The sequence below is a fragment of the Cervus canadensis genome, chromosome 1, assembly GCF_019320065.1.
Source record: "Cervus canadensis isolate Bull #8, Minnesota chromosome 1, ASM1932006v1, whole genome shotgun sequence".
NCBI classification, from domain to species: Eukaryota; Metazoa; Chordata; class Mammalia; order Artiodactyla; family Cervidae; genus Cervus; species Cervus canadensis.
Window position 1 is genome coordinate 3,664,596 of NC_057386.1, and position 18,948 is coordinate 3,683,543.

Genomic DNA, 18,948 nt, shown 5'->3' on the forward strand with positions numbered 1-18,948 from the left:
GTGGAAACCTAATTCCCACCGTAATGGTACTTGGAGGTGGTGCCTTTGGGGGTGATGAGGTCATGAGGGTGGGGCTCTTGTGAATGGGATTGGTGCCCTTAAAGAAGATACCCTGGAGAGCTCCCCCCAACTTCTGCCATGTTGAAGACAGAGCAAGAAGACTACCAGTGATCCACAAAGCAGGCTCTCACCAGATATCAAACGTGCTGTTGTCTTGATCTCAGACTTTCTGCCCTCTGGAACCGTGAGAAATTAATTTCTGTGGTTTTTTTAAGCCACCCAGTCTATGGTATTCTGTTATAGAAGCCCAGACTGACTAAGATAATACCCAACTTTGAACCAATAGATATAATGAAGTAATAATATATCCTGCTAGGCTGAGCCAATGAGCCCCCCACCCCTTAAGCTGGGACAGGCTCAGTTTCACCCAGAATGCACTAACTATGTTGAAGAGAAGTAAACAAAGATGAGTCTGGGAACTGTTAGAAAGTGAAAATGGATGTTACAACAGAATCAACAATGTTCACTAAAAGCACCTTTTTTTTTTTTTCAATCATGGACAACCCCCGCACCCCAACTCACTTGCCCAGCCCTTAACTCCCCACTGGGCTGAAGGCATAAGAAGCATCAGGACATGGAAAACATATAAACAAAGTAAAATCAAAAGAAACAAAAAATCCTAACACAATCCTAGGTAAGACAGTTGCTGGACTCCATAGGCCAGTCTCCACCACACAGAAGATCCTCTGTGTGGCTCTTCTGAAACGCCACTGCGTGTGCTCATCCTTAGACATCTAAAGATGCTGGACCGAGGCCCAGGATACTGAGGTTCTAAGTTTCCAGAGGATGTAAAGATGCTGCTCTGAGGCCCCCACTTTGACAGCTGCTCTTCTGAACCAGAGCCCTGTCAAAAGGCTCACCTCGAAAGGAAGCACCCCCCGCCGTGCCTCTTCTCCTGGAAAGAAACAGAAGTTCCTAAAATGACATGCTCGCAGAGTTTTAAGTTCACCTCCAAGAAAGACAAACTTTATAGTATCAGACAAAGTTTAACTTCCAGTTGTTTCCAGTCTCTTCCTTTGAGCATAACTATTGCTTTACCAGGACTTATTCAAAAATGTCTTTACAGCATCTTTTCTAAACACCAAGGTGTATATTTCCTCAATGGTGAATTTAAACTTGTACAAATAAAAGAATACCAGCAAAAAATGAAAAAAAAATAAAATAAAATAAAAAGAACTATGTGAGGTGATGGACATATTAATTATTTTGATCTTTGTAATCTTTCCACGATGTGTATCAGATTATCACACTGTACACTTTAAATATATACAGTGATATTTGTCAATTATTTCTCAATAAAAAAATTTAAAAAATAAAAGAGTGTTAACAACTTTAAAAACTGCACAAATAAAAGCTTTAAAACATCATTTTCCAGACTTATAGCGTTCAAAATTCTTTAAATGATAGGATATAATGAAAATAAGGATACATAAATATGCACGCATGCCTACATGTATGTCTTTGCATGTAGCACCGACAGACACATGTGCTTACACACGTGATTATGCCTATGTTTCACTGCATGTTTACTTCCCCTGGTCTTCTCTTTTGTGGCTTTGTGTGGCCTGAGAATCTAAAGAGCATTTATAGCAACATTTCTATTTGAGTATACATCTCAATTCAAAGACAACCAACTTTTCAACATTTCAAGCGAAATTCACCTGCCCAGAGAAGATGGCGCAGAAGAAGAGAACTGCGATCGAGGCAGAAGAGCAGCTTTCCTGACTCAGGGGCTCACAGGCTGACCTCTGAGGCAGGGTGAGTGGAAGCGTAACCAGATTTCCCCAGATGAAGTGAGTCTGTGACAAATATAAGAATGAAGCAATATTGCTTCTTGGTTATTCTACTTATGAGCTCCTAGGGTGGCTCAGTGGTACAGAATTTACTTGCCAGTGCAGGAGACAAAGGTTTGACCCCTGGGTCAGGAAGATCCCCCGGAGAAGGCAATGGCAACCCACTGCAGTGTTCTTGCCTGGAAAATCCCATGGACAGAGGAGCCTGGCGCGCTACAGTCCGTGGGGGCACAGAGAGTTGGACACAACTTAGAGACTGAATCTGAGCATGATTCTGCTTATATTGCTTATTTAAAGCAAGTTTTTTGATATCTGAGTCTCTTGAATTCATGATGATCATATTCAGTTGGCAACAGAGAAAAATACTTCTTAAAGAAGCACATGTTGGGGAGGGAATGGAATGGGCTTCAAATGGGGGAACTTTCCACTGAATCTGGAGCCTGCAGAAATGCCTTTCCAGGTGTGGATGGCACTTCTCATGAGTCTCTCCCAGCGGTTCTGCCTTTGTCTGTAATTAAAGGGCCAGAAGCTAGTTTTATATATAACTCAAGGCAATTGTAAAATATAAGTATATTTCCCCTCTGTTTAAATAAATGAAATAATTTGTCCCATAATCACATTGGTCTCTGTGAGCTCTTGAAGTTTTATGAAGGTGTAACTCATGAGTCACACTGTTACTTTGGTTATTAAAGCTTGAGTCTCGTAGTACATTTTAAAAAATATGAATCCTAACTTTGTGTAACTTTAAAGAATGGAAAGGCCTGAAGACGCATCACTATGGGAACGGTGAGATCCTGGCAGCTCCCTGTTGATCTGAGCGTGATCTGTGCAACATCAATCATGAGTCAGTTGTAGCGTCAAGAGGCCACCAGACAGGGTGGCCCAGAGCGCTCACTCTAAAGGTGGACTGTCTGGGCAGAAATCCCAGCATGGTCACCTGTTAGCTGGTTATGATGCCTTGGGAAAGATGCCTAAAATGTCTAACCTGTTTCCTCTGCTGGAAGAAAAGGAACATTACAGCATCTTCTTAGGGATCCTGGTAGAATAAATGAGTTAATGATTGTAAACCCCTTGTGTGTGCACACACGTGTCTGTGTGTGTGTGCATGTGTGTGTATGTGCATGTGTGTGTGTGTGTGTGTGTGCGCGCGCTCAGTCAAGACCTACTATGTGCAACCCCACAGACTGTAGCCCACCAGGCTCCCCTGTCCATGGGATTTTCCAAGCAAGAATACTGGAGTGGGTTGTCATTTCTTTGTCCAAGGGATCTTCCCAACTCAGGGATCGAACCTGTGTCTCTTGTGTCTCCTGCATTGGTAGGCGGATTCTCTACCACTAGCGCCACCTGGGAGTCCCTGTTAACCCCTTACCTCTCCCTGTTGAAGTAAGCACTCGATAAATATCAGAGATTGTTGTCACCACAGTTAAGGGGCTCTGAGCTAAGGGAGAATTTACTCCCTAGGGAACATCTGGCAATGCAAGGCGACATACTTGACCGTTAGGCCTGGAGATGTGGCGACTCCTGGCCTCTAGTGCATGGATGCCAGAGATGCTTCTGAATATCCCACAATGCATATCAGCCCCCATCACAGTCACCAACAAGGAATTACACAGCACAACAGCGCCTGGTTGAGAAACCATGCCATAGCATAAACTGTATGTTGTACATCAAGCATATCTCCCAGAAAGAAGTCAAAATAAATGTGTAAAAACTGGAACCACCCAACTCTTAACCCCCTTCACCCTGTTCTCTATACGGTAGGAGGCATAGCTTGCCTCTCTTTGTACAGTCTAGAGAGCAGCGCATATATGACAAGTGAGCAGCTCAGAATTTTCACAGACTAACCTCACCCATGTAACTAACCTCACCCATGTAACTAACACCTGGATCAAAAGTTAGTTTATTAATAAGACCCCAGTTATGATCTTCACTAAATATACTGACTTTTCTTGACCTGAAAGATCACAGCAGATTTTTTTGTGTTGTTTATACTTTATAAACATGGAATTGCAATTCTAAAACATAAAAATGGAATTATACAGTAAGTATTTTTCTGACTGGATTTGTTTTTCTCAAACATCATCATTTTGAGATTTACCCACATTCTTGCAAATAGTCATCATTTGCTCAGTCTCACTGCTGTGTAATATTTCATTGGACAAATGCACCTCACATGGTAAGTTTACCCATTTCACCCTTCAAAAGCATTTTATAGCTTTCAACTTGGGACTATCACAAATGGTTTGGCTATGTACATCCTAGGACACATATTTCTGTGCATAAACACACGAATTTTTGTTGGATAAAGGGCCACCCACTGCAGTTTTTCTCACCTGGGAAATCCCGCGGACAGAGGAGCCTGGCGGGCTAGAGCACATGGGTTGCAATGAATCAGACACAACTGGGCACACCCACATATGTGACATAATCTTTGAAACTAGCAGGACACCCAGCCGTGATTTCCCATCACAGCACAAATCAAATCCAAGGTCCTTTCAGCAGACGCATTTCCCAAGTTGCCTGATTTTTCGCCAACTTGCGCCTGTGCATTTATATTTGACTTCGCTTCCTAAAGGGCTCCACTTTGGACAGTGAAGATGTTTTTCATCCTAACAGCCTCTTCCCCAACCTTCTGCACTTATGTTCCTGACTCTACCTGAAAACTGCCCTGCACCCGCTCTCCCTCAGACACACGGTTCTCCTCTCCTTTCACAAGCATGCTACCCGTTCTTTATGACTCATCACCTGTCGTGTATATCCATTTCTCAATTCTGGGAACAGCTGAAATCTTTTTGTCTTCCAGGTCTGAGTCCAGCTCACCACTGGACTCGAGAACTCATTATGACATTCTATGAAGCAGCGGTGATAAACTCCAATTAATCCCATTTATTCTGTAGGACCCACTGACAAAGGTCAGGGATGGAACAGGAGTGGTTATAAAAGCATACCTCACCCCCAGGTTCTCCTTTACTTAAAAGTAAGACTATTCTTGTTGTTCAGTTGCCAAGTCGGGTCCGACTCTTTGCAACCCCATGGACTGTAGCACATCAGGCCTCCCTGTCCTTCACTGTCTCCCCGAGTTTGCTCAAACTCATGTCCGATGAGTTGGTGATGCCATCTAAGCATCTCATCCTCTGCCGCCCCCTTCTCTTCCTGCCCTCAGTCTTTCCCAGCATCAGGGTCTTTTCCAGTGAGTCGTCTCTTCCAATCAGGTGGCCAAACGGTTGGAGTAACATTGCTCTCGCCAAAAGGCAGGCAGGGACTTGAATTTCATGTCATCATAATTATCACAATGAGGGGAATTTGCATGTAGCAGAGGGTGCAAATGCAGAATCCACAGCATAAGAGACGCTCTCTTTCAGAAAGAGCCTTGAATTTATCTCCATTTTAATGTCTCTCCACATTTTAAAATATTAGTTGAAAAGGGGGATTTGAGAGGACAGAGCAGCCAAAGTAAACACTCAACACACTGTTCTACTAGAATTTTATTATCCTCAAGTTCGCAGGCGCCTGAGCTGTTGCTCTGCTGCCCGGGGACTGGTGAATCAGTGGTTGTGTCTGAAAAGGAGACAAATAGGATGGAAAAAATATCCATTTCTCTGTCTGTGTGTGTATTTTAAAAGGCAGTACAGTTGCATCATGCACTTATGATAACAAAGTGGTTAAAAAAAAAAAAAAAGCCTGGTTGAAATATTGAATTAACTTCATTTTTTTTATGCCACCATGACACATTTTTTTTTTCTTTTTTGTACACCAGACATTTATATTTTCATATTGTCATGGAGACTGAATGTGATTCAAATGATTCTGTGCACTGTTATGGAATAATTTGTCTTCTGTGAAGTCATTTTTTTTTTTCAGTGATACACTCTGTGGATAGAACAGATTAAAGAAGCAGCTAGAGAGGGTATATTTATGCAATGTGACAAGTACATACACAAAACAGGATGATGTCGTAATGTAAGTAATTTAGAGGTTCTGGCACGTAGATGGGTGGTAAGCCATGACTGCAGTTGGCTCCATGGAGTGCAGCTGCCTGAGCCTGGGGAACTGTCTTATTTATGTTTGCTTGATGTTTTTTGTTTTGTTTTTTGATTTTTTTAAGGAATATTGGGGCTGAGATAGGATTTGTTCTAATGGAGGCTTCCCAGGTGGCTCCATGGTAAAGAATCCGCTTGCCAATGCAGGAGACACTAGGGATGTGAGTTCGAGGCCTGGGTCAAGAAGATCCCCTGGAGAAGGAAATGACAACCCACTCCAATATTCCTGCTTGGGAAATTCCATGGACAGAGGAGCCTGGCGGGCTACAGTCCATGTGGTCGCAAAAGAGTCAGACACGGACATGACTTAGCGACTAAGCATGCATGGCTACTGATTGCTAATCTTCTGGCTGTGTAAGAAATGAACACATGCAAGCAAGTTCTTAATTTCCCCATGAGTAAATGTGGATTTTCTTATACAATGTGGATTTTCTTCTCTAAAGATGAAAAGGATGAAGCTGGTGAGGTGAGTGGTACCTCTCTCCATGGCCCCATGAAAGGTCTGTCTACACTGTCAGAAGCCCCCTCCCATGTTTTGACCTCCCAGTTGACATGGGGGACAAGCAAGACATTCCAGTTGCTGGCAGAAGTGACAGATCGCACAACCCTAGGACAGCCGTCTAGGGGACACACTCCAATAGAAATGGGGATGAAAGCAGCAGAATGCCTTGGTTTTCCTGAAATTGTTTCTTTTAGAAAGTAGTGTGTGTGTGTGTGTGTGTGTTGTTTTTAATTTTGGCATAATTTGAGATTCATACAAGAGCTGAAAATATAACACAGAGGTATCCTGCCCAGTTTTCTGTATAGTCATCATCTTACGTTACTGTGAAATTTGTCAAAACGAAGAAACAAACGCTGGTATGTTACTATTAATTAAACTCAGACTTGACTTGGATTTCACCAGTTTTTCCATTTGTGGGCTCTTTCTGTCCTGAGATCTGATCCAGGATACCTCATTACATGCATTAACTCTGAAATGGGGGTAGGGCATGGGGTAGGGTGCAAAGCCCACTGAACATGACAACTGGAATTAGGAAACTTCTCTGAGGAGCTGGATGACCTTAAGATATTCAACCCTTGCAGACTCCCTACAAGCTCCTTCTCTGCAAAATGAGGACCAATCATGCAGTGTTTCGGTCAGGGAAGGACGCTGATGGGACATGGCCTGTCCTGGCACAGCTGTTTTCCTTGGCCTGAAAGAGTCTAACCCACAAAGGCAACTCTGAAGAAAAGGCACTGCATACGCCTTCCTGACTGGCCCCCACCTGCATCTGTCAAACTTGAATGGACTCTGACATTCAGCAAAGAATGAAAGAGAAAACTATCAATCTATCAAGCTTTAGAAAAAAGGATGCTGATGCAGAGAAAAGCAAAGGCAGTTAATTATTCACAGGACTTCCCTGGTGGCTCAGTGGTAAAGAACCTGCCTGCCAATGCAGGAGATGCAGATTCGATCACTGGGTTTGGGAAGATCCGCTGGAGGATGAAATGGCAACCCACTCCAGTATTCTTGCCTGGAGAATCCCATGGACAGAGGAGCCTGGCGGTCTAGAATCCATAGGGTCGCAAAGAGTTGGACACGACTTAGCCACTAACCAACAACAATCATTCACAAATCTTCAGCCCTGAAGGCATCTGCCTTTGAGTTGAGATTCTCAAATGACCTAGAGGCAGAGAGAAAGGGAGGGGACTGTGCCTGGAGGAAAGCCTGGCACATCAAACCTTTCAGCTACTTGTCTCTCCGGGCACCCTTCCCCTCCACCCACCTCCCTGCCCCCTGCCTTTCCCCGGCTACCCACAGGCCCTGTTCCTGCCTTTTACAGGGTCCCTTCTCTCAGCAGGACACCAATCCGGCTAGCTTGCAAAGGCCAAACAAAACTGAGACTCACAAATATGTAAGTGTTTTCCTTAGCTCGTGGCATAAATCAAAAAAAAAAAAAAAAGAAAGGAAAAAAAAATTCTGTTAGCACAGGGCTCAGGAGTGTTTATTTTTTTGCCAGCTGCAACATGCTACCCTCACAGGGGATCACCTAAAACCAGTTATGGTTTGGGTTGGAGGGGAACGTCAAACTTAAGCTGCGGGCTTGGCCTCTCTCAATGAATTACGACCTTGTCAAGAACCTATTTTTTTAAAATCAATGCAGGTTTTCTATCAAATCAAATACCTGCACACTAAATTATATTTTTGGTGCCAGGCTGGCTCTCCAATTTTTTTTTTTTTCCCCTTTGCTAGTTTTTTCCAGCCTCCTCTCCCAACCCTCCCCCCTCCCCCTACCATGATACAGACAGTTTTTGTCCATAAGAAGAACCTGAAAAGTAAGCCCTACATTGGGGGAGGGGGTGCAATTTGTTATCTTATATACTGTAATCCATCTCAGTGGCTTCAATGACAGAAGTGCTCCTGTAAACTAAGAGTCAAAGCTGGGGTGGGGGGTGGGGGTTGTCCCTTTGAGTCACCCATCCAGTAGCTTTTGGAAGAAAAATGCTTTTTTCTTTTCCCTTTTAAATTTTTTTGTTGGTGGTGGACATGGGACGGGGGTTGGGTAGGCTCCTAATACAGGTGTTGGAATGAAGAGTTAAATATTTACATTATCTTTTCAATACGTTCTTGAGACATCCCTTCCCACCTGATGTGAATTGATAGATACAAGATGATTTTAGAGCATCAAAGACTTCTTCTTGTTTCAGTTCTCCTTCCCTACCTTCCTTCCTCTATCTCCTTCTTCTCTTTCTTCTTTCTGATCTTCAACTAAACTCTGATCTTCCGAAAGAGTCAGACCTCTCATTTTAGAAGCGGGTGTGTCTCCCAACTAGTAGTTTAGTGGAGATAATATTCTGGGCAGGCACTCCTCCTCATGGGGCCAGCAGAGACCTGAAGTTCTTCCTGATGAATTGTGGCAGGGGTCATTTTTCAGTACCGGGGATCTCCACGTATCGATATCCACTTAGGGCAAAGCCTTGGAGGCAGAGCGATCCATGCGGGCACCGCAGGCGGCCCCCCCTTTCACGGCCCGGAAGTCTTTATTTGGTGGTTTTTCAATTAAATGCCACATATACTTCAGGGCATATGTAAAGAATCCTCAAATGAATTGCAAATTGTTTTCGGTAGCAACTGGGATGGCGAAAACGCAGACAAGGAAATCCCAGCCAGCTGTGTTTGAGTCTTCGGAACTCAAATCAAATATTTTCTGATTGAACTCTGGACATTTGCGATGGGCTGTTAGGCCGCCGACACTGTCTTCACCACACCTGTGAATGGCTGGTTTGGCAGAAATCTCCCATCCACCCCTCCCCACCCCCACCCCCTGCCAGTTTTCAGCTGTAAGCCGCTGTTCTCAGCATAGCCTTTGCTGACGGAGGCATGCTTAAAAGTTTCCAGGTCAGGCAGTCTTGGTTATGAGTTGTTTTCCTCACTTGAGAATTGCATGGTAGGAAGACACACCAAGAATCATCTTGGATGGGGAAAAGAGAGGATGATAACCATTCATAAACCAAAGTCAAAAAGCTAAGACACAGAGACATGTCAAGTAGAAGCCGCAGCATGCTGGGGCCTATTGGGAGCGGCAGACCGATGCAAGTGGATAAATATTTCAGTAAACTCTTATCCTGCTCAAGTTCCTCAGCTAGTGGTCACAGGATGTGAATAACAATAGAAAAAACACAGTTCCTAATCGGAGAAAGCTCACCATCTACAAGGAGAGGGAGGAACTTAAACCACCAATGAAAACACACAGTAAACAGAAGCAAATGCTAACAGTGGACAGGTTACTTTAGAAATTTAGCATCCATTCACTTTGTCCCAAGGTAGTTTGTTTGTTTGTTTAGAAAATCATCCTCATCACCCCGGGAATCCTCAGTCCATCCTACTCAGAGGGAACTGAAATTGAAAGTCTCTCAGTCGTGTCCAACTCTTTGCGACCCTATGTTCTATACAGTCCATGGAATTCTCCAGGCCAGAATACTGGAGTGGGTAGCCTTTCCCTTCTCCAGGGGATCTTCCCAACCCAGGGTTTCGAACTCAGGTTTCCTGCATTGCGGGCAGATTCTTTACCAGCTGAGCCACTAGGGAAGCCCAAGAATACTGGAGTGGGGAGCCTATCCCTTCTCCAGCGGATCTTCCTGACCCAGGAATCAAACCGGGGGATCTCTTTACCAACTGAGCTATCAGGGAAGCCCCGGAAGGAACTGATCTTGATTGCAATTTCAAGGATGGGCCCTGACTGATCTAAACTAGTGAATGGATTCCATCCTCCTGGTTTCAGTGACTGGATCAGAGATGAGGTTAACGCCTGCTTCTCAGGAATGAGAACAGAGTATATGCATGTGGACTAGAGCGCAGGTCCAAGAGGAAGAGGTCTGGGGTTTGCTTCACTCAAAGTCAGAGGCCAATAATCCAAGAAACTAAAAAGACTAAATAATGTCTGTGAAGCTCTTAGCTCAGATCTAGGCAGTCAGTAAAGAGATGAATGAATATTAGCCGGGAATACAGATATAATTTTCTCACCGTTAGCAGGACTGGGAAATCTCCAAGGGGGAGGTTACATGGGGGAGGACAAAGTGAAAAAATTAAAAGTAACTCTTTGGGATTTTTGGGGTTGTTGTTTTCAGTGTTGTTTTTGTTTTTATTAGGTTAATTGAATCATGTTCTACCCAGGCATCTTATGGTAGATAAAGCACAAGTGAACATTCATCCCAAAAGTCCAGCAAAGTCTTTAGCTAATAAAAGCAGGCATTGTAACCAGAAGTCTCCTTTCATTAGTGGTGACACTGGACCCTGAATTCCTCATTTTATGGTTTTTGCCTGGAGTCATCCTCATACCGGGGTTCTAAGCATGAAACTGCCAAGAAGCACTCCTTGGACTAAGTCATTTTCATAATCTTGTCCGCTCTTTGGATTTCTAAGTCTGGGGCTCCTAGGAAGGAACAGTATCTCTTCAGAAACTAACTATGGGAGAAGACTGGCTTGATCTGGTTTGATGAGATCAAATCAGTCCATCCTAAAGGAAATCAACCCTGAATATTCACTGGAAGGACTGATGCTGAAGCTGAAGCTCCAATACTCTGGCCACCTGATGCAAAGAACTGACTCCTTGGAAAAGGCCCTGATGCTGGGAAAGATTGAGGGCAGGAGGAGAAGGGGATGACAGAGGATGAAATGGTTCGATGGCATCATTGACTCCATGGACATGATTTTGAGTAAGCTCTGGGAGGCAGTGAAGGACAGGGAAGCCTGGCGTGTTGCAGTCCATGGGGTCGGAAAGAGTCAGACACGACTGAGCAACTGAAGACTGAGCGCTGAAGAGCGACAAACGGGAGAAGGCAGTGTCCTGGTTAAATCCTTATCCCCTGGGATTTCAAGTCCTTGTAAATTACGGGACACAAGTAGATGCAACTGCTTACCTTAATTGAAGGAGTAACTCAATTCTGCTCATAATCGTCCACATTCCATTTCCACTTGGCAGTCGGTGCTTTTGAACTACCGTGAATATAAGCATCACCCGGTCATATGTTATTTCCATTCTGAGACTTCTATCGAAAAGGAAAAAAAAAGTATTGCTGACTCTGGCTGCTTGGCACCAAAGAGCAAGGCGGTGAAGATAAACTTAATTGTATTATAATCATTATTAAATAAAGATTCAGGAAAACAGCATGGGTATATTTGTGACAGAAATTATAAGAAATTTATGTAAATAACCATGTAGATTTTATACAGCCCTTAGGCTCCAACAAGTATTCCAAGTCCCCAGAGCCCCTTTGGAAACATGGTTTGCTTGTTTATTTTTCCCTTTTGTGAGGATTTACCAATCTTGTTGCTGTTTAGTTTCTAAGTCATGCCCGACTCTCCATGACCCCGCAGACAGCAGCACACCAGGCTCCTCTGTCCTCCACTATCTCCTGGAGTTTGCTCTAATTCATGTCCATTGAGTTGGAGATGCTATCTAACCACCTCATCTTCAGTCCTGGGGTTCCCATTAAACTGAGCCTGAATTGAAAAAAAAAAAGTTTTCAAGATGAGAAGCTGGTTTTAATAATCAAAACATTTGTTTACAACAGGATGCTCTTTCCTTTCACAAACTTAGCTTTTAAATTTCAAGGTTATAGTCCTGTCTTTATTGTAGTGTCTAATCAATGCACCTTTTCCTACTGTCTCTGGGAGCTAAAGTGTTTTATTTCCTGTTCACGAAGCAGTATGTCAGCATGAAAAGCACAAGGTCTGAAGTCAAGGGTTTGAGTTCAAGTCCCTCTGGTCTTATCTGTTTTCAGTGTGAAGCAACTTGCTTTACTTCTCTGACCCTCAATCTCTCTCTGTAAAATGTGAATTATTGATATCCAGTATGCCTGCCTCAAAAAGTTGTGATAGATACCAGATGAACAAATGCACAGGAAGATGAATCGCAGTTTAGAGTAAGTGCCTGGCACTTGGTTTAAAGGTAGAACCACAGGAAATCAAGACCAAAAAACAGGTTAGAGGGGGAAACCGGTTAAATAGTATAATGCAGTAAGTGCTTGGCTGGAGGAAAGGAGAGATTTTAGGAAAGCACAAAAATAGGACATCAAGTGCTTCCCTAGCAGTTCAGGGATAAAGAAATCCACCTGCCAACGAAGGAGATACAGGAGATGTGAGTTTGATCCCTGGGTCGGGAAGATCCCCTGGAGAAGGAAATGGCAACCCACTCCAGTATTCTTGCCCGAGAAAGTCCATGGACACAGGAGCCTGATGGGCTACAGTCCACGGGGTGGCAGAGTGAGACACAACTGAGAAACTCAGCTCACACACACACACACACACACAGGACATCAAAAGCCCAACAGGACATAAGGGTAACAGAGAAGGGCCACATGGACCTGGAGTCGGAAGCTTCCTCCGCCACCTCGTCACCTCTTTAGAAACGAGATGCCGGGTAATCAGTAATGGGTGACTTCACTGCCTGATTTTTCTACCATAAAACCCAACTTGCTTCCTTAATCACCACCAGACAGACTGCCCACCCTGGCGAAATCTCCCCCGCCTCACCCACCTACCAGTTAGGCACTCAGCACCCAGTTCTGGGCCATGCAGAAGGTGTCTCTTAAGTGCAGGGAAGTTGCCAAGGTACAATTTGAAGTCCAAGTCAAAGAGGCCATGTTTTTTCTCTCTTTTGTAAAAGTACACTTGTGTCCTTGATTCTCTTGCTGTTTTATATTAGAGTGTGGATTCTTAGCACCCAGAAGCTATTTGACTTAAAGACATCTGTGACTTTAGGTTACTTTCCACATTCAGACTCTGAAGTTGCTGACTGTTACATACACTCCACTTGGACTGGCCTCCAAGATGGGAGGTGACTCTGGAGATAACAGATTCCTATGAAAATGGGGCAGCAGGCAACACGCTCATCTGTACAAATGCAGCTGTTGAGACATTTCATATTTAAAATTTATTTAAAAGTACTATAAATTATCTGGTTGCCTATTATATAGTGGGATTTATTTGCCATAAGCGCCAATACTTTGGCCACCTGATGTGAGGGAGCCAACTCATTGGAAAAGACCCTGACGCTGGGAAAGACTGAGAAGAAGGAGGCAGCAGAAGATGAGATGGTTGGATGGCATCACCGACTCAATGGAATGAGTTTGAGCAAACTCCTGGAGGTGGTGAAGGACGGGGAAGCCTGGCGAACTGCAGTCCATGGGGTCACAAAGAGTCGGACACAACTGAGCCACTGAATCGTCAGATCATTGCTATTCCTCCACTCCATCTGCTGTGAGCTGCTTTTATAAAATACACAAAGGGAAAAAGAAGAAAAAAAAAATCTTCTCCCCACCCAAGTTGTGAGGGTCACTGGTTTACTTTACCTGTTACTAATATCAACTTTATAGCAATTTTTGCCTGGTTTGAAAAAAAAAAAAGTGGCTTGTATGGATCTATTCAATGTATTATTTATAGTGTTGTGGCCAAATCACTATTAGATAAAAATGCAAAAACTTCCTATAAAAATGCCTTATTTTAAATAAAAATGACTCATTTCTTCCCAATTTAGACCAGCTCTTTTCTGCCTGTGTAACTATGAAAGTTTGAAAATATCTTTAACACTAATCAATAGAACAGTCTCTGATATGCCTCTTAGTGGGATGTTTCACATCCACTCTTGCAATTGCAGAGTGACTTTTTTTCCCTGTCTGGCTAATTAATTAATACAACACTAATCCTCTGCACATCTGGTCCTAAATGTTTGCTCATGTGGGCTCCCTAGTGAGGAAGCATGGCCCAACAGCAATGTGGACTGTGCTTGATTTCGCTTTAAAATCTTCACTCTCTGGGATTAAAACCTTGAGATAAAACATCTGGATTTCAATGGCATCCCTAGGGACCGAGAGTTATAGTTCTATAGAATACATATTGCACATAATATAGGCTTGTTATTTCTACATTAGCACTGCTCCAGCCAGCGCCCGCCGTTAGCTTGTCAGTCTCCTCACACATCATTAATAAACAGGTAATTTCATAACTGATTTCCACCTAGTGTCATGTTGAAAACCACCTGGGTTTTCGTTTTCACTCGCATGAAAGGGACAGGCTGGAGGGAGGCACTTATTATGAAACTGGGACTAATTTCATTGAATAATGGATCAAATCGGCGAAAACAAATGCATTTGCAGGAGGATGAAAGAAATTTCCAGGCCAAAGGACAGGCCTGGATCCCCTCCTCAAAACGAATCTGCTCCCTGCCCTCCTCGCGCCAAATGTACACGTTAGGAATTATTCCAAAACCATGACCACTCCCTCGGGGAAGTTTCCAAAAAAACACCACGGAAGCAACTCTTTGGGGGGAAATCTATACTGTTAAAATTGTGACATGTGAAATTAGGTCTATGACATGCTTATGTATTCACTGAATTTTAAATTGATGCTGCATGTTTTACGCCAGTAAAGATTAACAACACACTCACCAAGGTAGGCCATGGTCCGAGTTGGCCTCCATATCTGCCTAAACGTGTAGGGATGGATAATAACATGGTGAAAGGTAATTGGAACCGATCACTGCAGTCTAATCCACACCTTGGCCTATGCTGGGCACTGTTGTTTGGGTTTGGTTTTGGAATTTTGAGATCTTCATCCTTCTCAGCATCATTTCTACTGCACTGGGAAGCAGCCGGGAATCACTGTGGCCTGCCTTCACCTCAGAAAGAGGTCTATCTAGCGGTTTCTGTGGTACCCTTCAGGCTTGTGATAGGTTTCTACAGGAATTTCTAACTTTCTTCATGAACCAGGGCTAATAATTTAACATCACGATCTCTGACTTCTGCCCATGTGGCATTTCAGTCACAACATGGAACCACAAGAATGTATTATTAAGGAATTTACTAAGTTCAGCCTAGTTGTATTCAGCAGACAGATGGGAATTTTAAAAAAAGCTGTATGCCCTCTATTTCTCTCTGACCTTCTCTTCCATTTTCAACCCCATAATGATCTGCTTTCCTTCTTCCCATCGACTATTTTAAAGGACAGATTACAAAATCTACACTTAGTGGTTCAGGAAGAATCCCGAGTACGAACTGGGAGATGAAGAAATCTTACGCCAGAATTTCCTTAGTATTGTGTTTTCACAATCACATTTGCAAGAAATGATTCAGTTTATATATAAACACTGAATCTCACTGGTCATTCAATATGATATAATGTATGTAGTGAAAAATTTCAACAGTTATTATTTCTAGTCTAAAGTAGAAAACAACAACAACAACAACAAAAAGAGAAACAATAATTATCTAGAGCCAGTAACTTCCTACATGCTGTCACAGAAGTTATGGAGGAGTCAGGATTAGAAGCTGAATGCTTCCAACATTCAGGAAAAGCAATATTACACCAACACATAGAACTATCCCTCTGAGCTAATAGTCTGATCTATTCCTCCTCTGTATCAACTCCCATTTGTAATCTATTAAAATGCTTTCTTGAACCACACGGTTCCACACAGTTCTTTGTAGGTGTTCTTTATAAGTCAAAACAACATAAGCTGTTAAATGATAAACTAGTGAAAGCAGTCAAGATTCCAGACGCTTGCAAGAGTCACTCAGGTATACACCGAGTGTCGTTGATTTTGCACCCTGTATCAGGACACAACTCTCAATCTAGACATGTTTTTAGTTGCCGTAACTGGGTGGGGGCGTGGGTGAAGATGCTGCTAATGTCTAGAGGTGGGGACCAGAGATGTTGTAAACATCTTAAGTGCACAAGACAGCTCCCCACATCCCCACAACAAAATCATCTAGCTCCAAATATCAGCAGTGCCAAAAAAGAGAAACCCTGGTACAGACTGTTTGCTAGAAACACTGATAAAGCTACCAGCTTATGAGAGCCTAACAACCAGAAAGGTTTCTATGGGGCGTGTATATTTCATGCAAGCCCCATGTTGTTCCATTCCTAAAGCAAAATGTTACGCTCTTCAAACTCTCCAGGGAAGCTAGAAGCATAAAGCTTTGGGTGAAATGTAAATTTCTTAAAATATTTATCCATCCATAAGTGGCTACATTTTTGACATTATTATAGGGTTTCTCAGTGTTCCATTTTATTAAAAAATATTTATTTGGTTTCTAAGATTACTGCTTTTCTGACCACAGAAAATTCAATTACTGAAAACTGCAGCTATCAAATTGGTTGAAAATAAATAGCCTTTTATCCAAAGCTGGCAAAGGCTGGTTTGCTTTTAATATGTAGCCATTTAAAAAAAAAATAAAAATAAGAAAACATTTCCATTGCAAGCTGATGGACTGCAGAGTCAGAAGCCAAATAGCCTTTTGCATCATCAGGTTTTATTTAAAATAGGATGAGAGAGGAGCAGTGGTGGTTTTTTTTTTTAAAAAAAGAAAAAGTCATCAGAGGAGCAATTTACCATTATTTTTCCTCTTTTGTTTTACAAGACAGAAGAAACGTGAGCCTTTTTGCCAGTGGAAATCACTTTCTCCTGCTTTCTCTCTGTCTCGGTTTGAAATGTTTAGTAATATACAGGAAATGTGGTAAGTGAGAGCTAAAAACGTGGGCTTCCAATATCAAGCCTAATTATGTGTCAGGCAACCGGCATGGCAGCTACACTGCCGGGGAACCGCAAAGGAGCCTGCACTGAGGCCTAGAGCTTTCTCTCATTTGCTTCTCATTTGCATTTTAATCTCCTACACATTTTTATTTTCCTTTCTAAAGAAGAACACTTGTCCACATTGCCCCAGTGAAAACCAGTCAACCCACAAGAAGAAGAAACTGAAAAGTGAATCAAAGCGCAGGGGTGACCCCCCACCCCCACCCCAGTGGGTCCTATAAAACGATGCTTCCATCTTGGAATTTTGGCTCTCTTGCCACTGAACACAAATCCAGGCTTTGTCTCAACTGAGTGGGATTGTTCTGCACGTGCTTGGAGCTCTTATATTGCTTGCTGTTGTTGCTCAGACACTTCAGTTGTGTCCAACTCTGTGGGACCCCACGGACTGTAGCCCACCAAGCTCCTCTGTCCATGGGATTCTCCAGGCAAGAATACTGGAGTGGGTTGCTATTCCCTTCTCCAGGGGAATCTTCTCCACCCAGGATTGGAACCTGTGTCTCCTGCATAGGCAGGCGGGTTTTTTACCAGTGAGCCACCCCCTGGAAAGCAGATAAGTTAGATATCACTGGGAAGTTGATGCTACTGGGAAAATCGATACGCTTATGTCAGTGATTCAGGGCATCCCTTGTCCCCTTCAGAACAATTTTTGGAGGCTGTCTGAGGTTGCCTGTTAGAAGCAGCTGTTGACAGATGCGGGTGAGGAGACCTAGGCTTGTCTGCTGTTCTGCTATCATCAGCTGGGTGTTCTTCAACAAGTGATCGCTTCTCACTGGGTCACAGCTCCTTTATCTGCAAAGTGAGGTGGTTGGAAGAAAGTGCCTGAGGCCATTTCTACTTCTACAACCCTTTGTCTGGAGAGGCTTGGATTGGGTCCACCCAGCGCAGTATGAGGTCTGGGCTAAAGACAGGGTGCCAGTGGAAGGGGGACCACTGGTTCAAACGTGAGGGTCTGGCTCTGTGCGAAAGTTACTTCCCGTGGGGGCAATAATGTGAGAATCTCCCTCGCCCATCGATTTTCACGAGAAGTGATGGGGAATGCTAATCAGACTGGGAGACTGAGCTGCCTTTGTGCGTGAGAGTCCCGCACGATGTGAGCTTAAATGGGATCAGGGCCACAGTCCGCTTCACAAGCTCTCTCTCTTCCGCTCTCTCTGTCTCTCTGTCTCTGTCTGTGTCTCTCCCTCCATCTCTTTCTGGTTTCTCTCGCTTTCTCTCCTTGTCAACCTTGGTTTCCATCTCTCTCTGCTTCTCCTTGTCTCTGCCTCTCTCTCTGTCTGTCTCTCTCTCTGTCTGCCTTTCTCTCCCTCTCTCTCTCACACACACTCACACCCCGTCGTGAAATGCCTCTTCTCTGAATGTGGGAGGGGATTGGCAAAGAAGCTTTAACCACGCTAGATGTATGGTGTCCGTGACGAAGCGCACGGCGCCCAGAAAAGACAGAACGACGGCTGTGCAGTGGTCAGCAGCGGGGCTGAGCAGGGAAGGGCTGACTTCATGAGGAAGGAGCTCCCGAAAGGAGGAAAAAGAAAACATAACCACTCCCTCTCTGTTTTCTCGTCTCCCTTGGTTAGGAGAGAACCACAGGCTCCTAGCTTTTACTGTCTGGTTTTGTGGTCTTATTGAGGGCTAATGTGACGACAGACAATAATGGTTCTAGGGCCTCCCATTTTGAAAATTCTTTACTGTTTTCCTTAATCCTACTTACTCTGTTATAGTTGTGGATATGTTATAGTCCAGCAGGATAAAAGGGACTCCTTCTCAAAGCTGGTCCACCTGTCTGAACCTCTTCCAGGGTGTTATAGACTGTAGCTGGGAAGGCCACAGTGGGAAGGCATTTCATAAGTTATAAAGATGGCCAGGGAACGCAGCACTGTCTGGGAATTCAGCATCAGTGGAGAGAATGATGCTTTTATGCCTTTTTTTTTTGTTTTTTAAATAAATTCTGAGTTCAAAGCACATCTTCACCAAGGCTGGGTGATTCCA

The 18,948-nt window shown here is 43.6% G+C and overlaps 1 long non-coding RNA gene across 1 annotated transcript; it reads right to left on the reverse strand.

Annotated features, from left to right (window-relative positions):
* Positions 1 to 1,778: 1,778 nt before the first annotated feature.
* LOC122430034 lies at positions 1,779 to 11,870 on the reverse strand. Its single transcript, XR_006266217.1, has 3 exons — positions 11,696 to 11,870; positions 11,294 to 11,422; positions 1,779 to 1,859 (listed from the first exon to the last, which is right to left on the reverse strand). It is a non-coding gene; the product is annotated as an uncharacterized LOC122430034 (long non-coding RNA).
* Between the last annotated feature and the right edge of the window lie 7,078 nt (positions 11,871 to 18,948).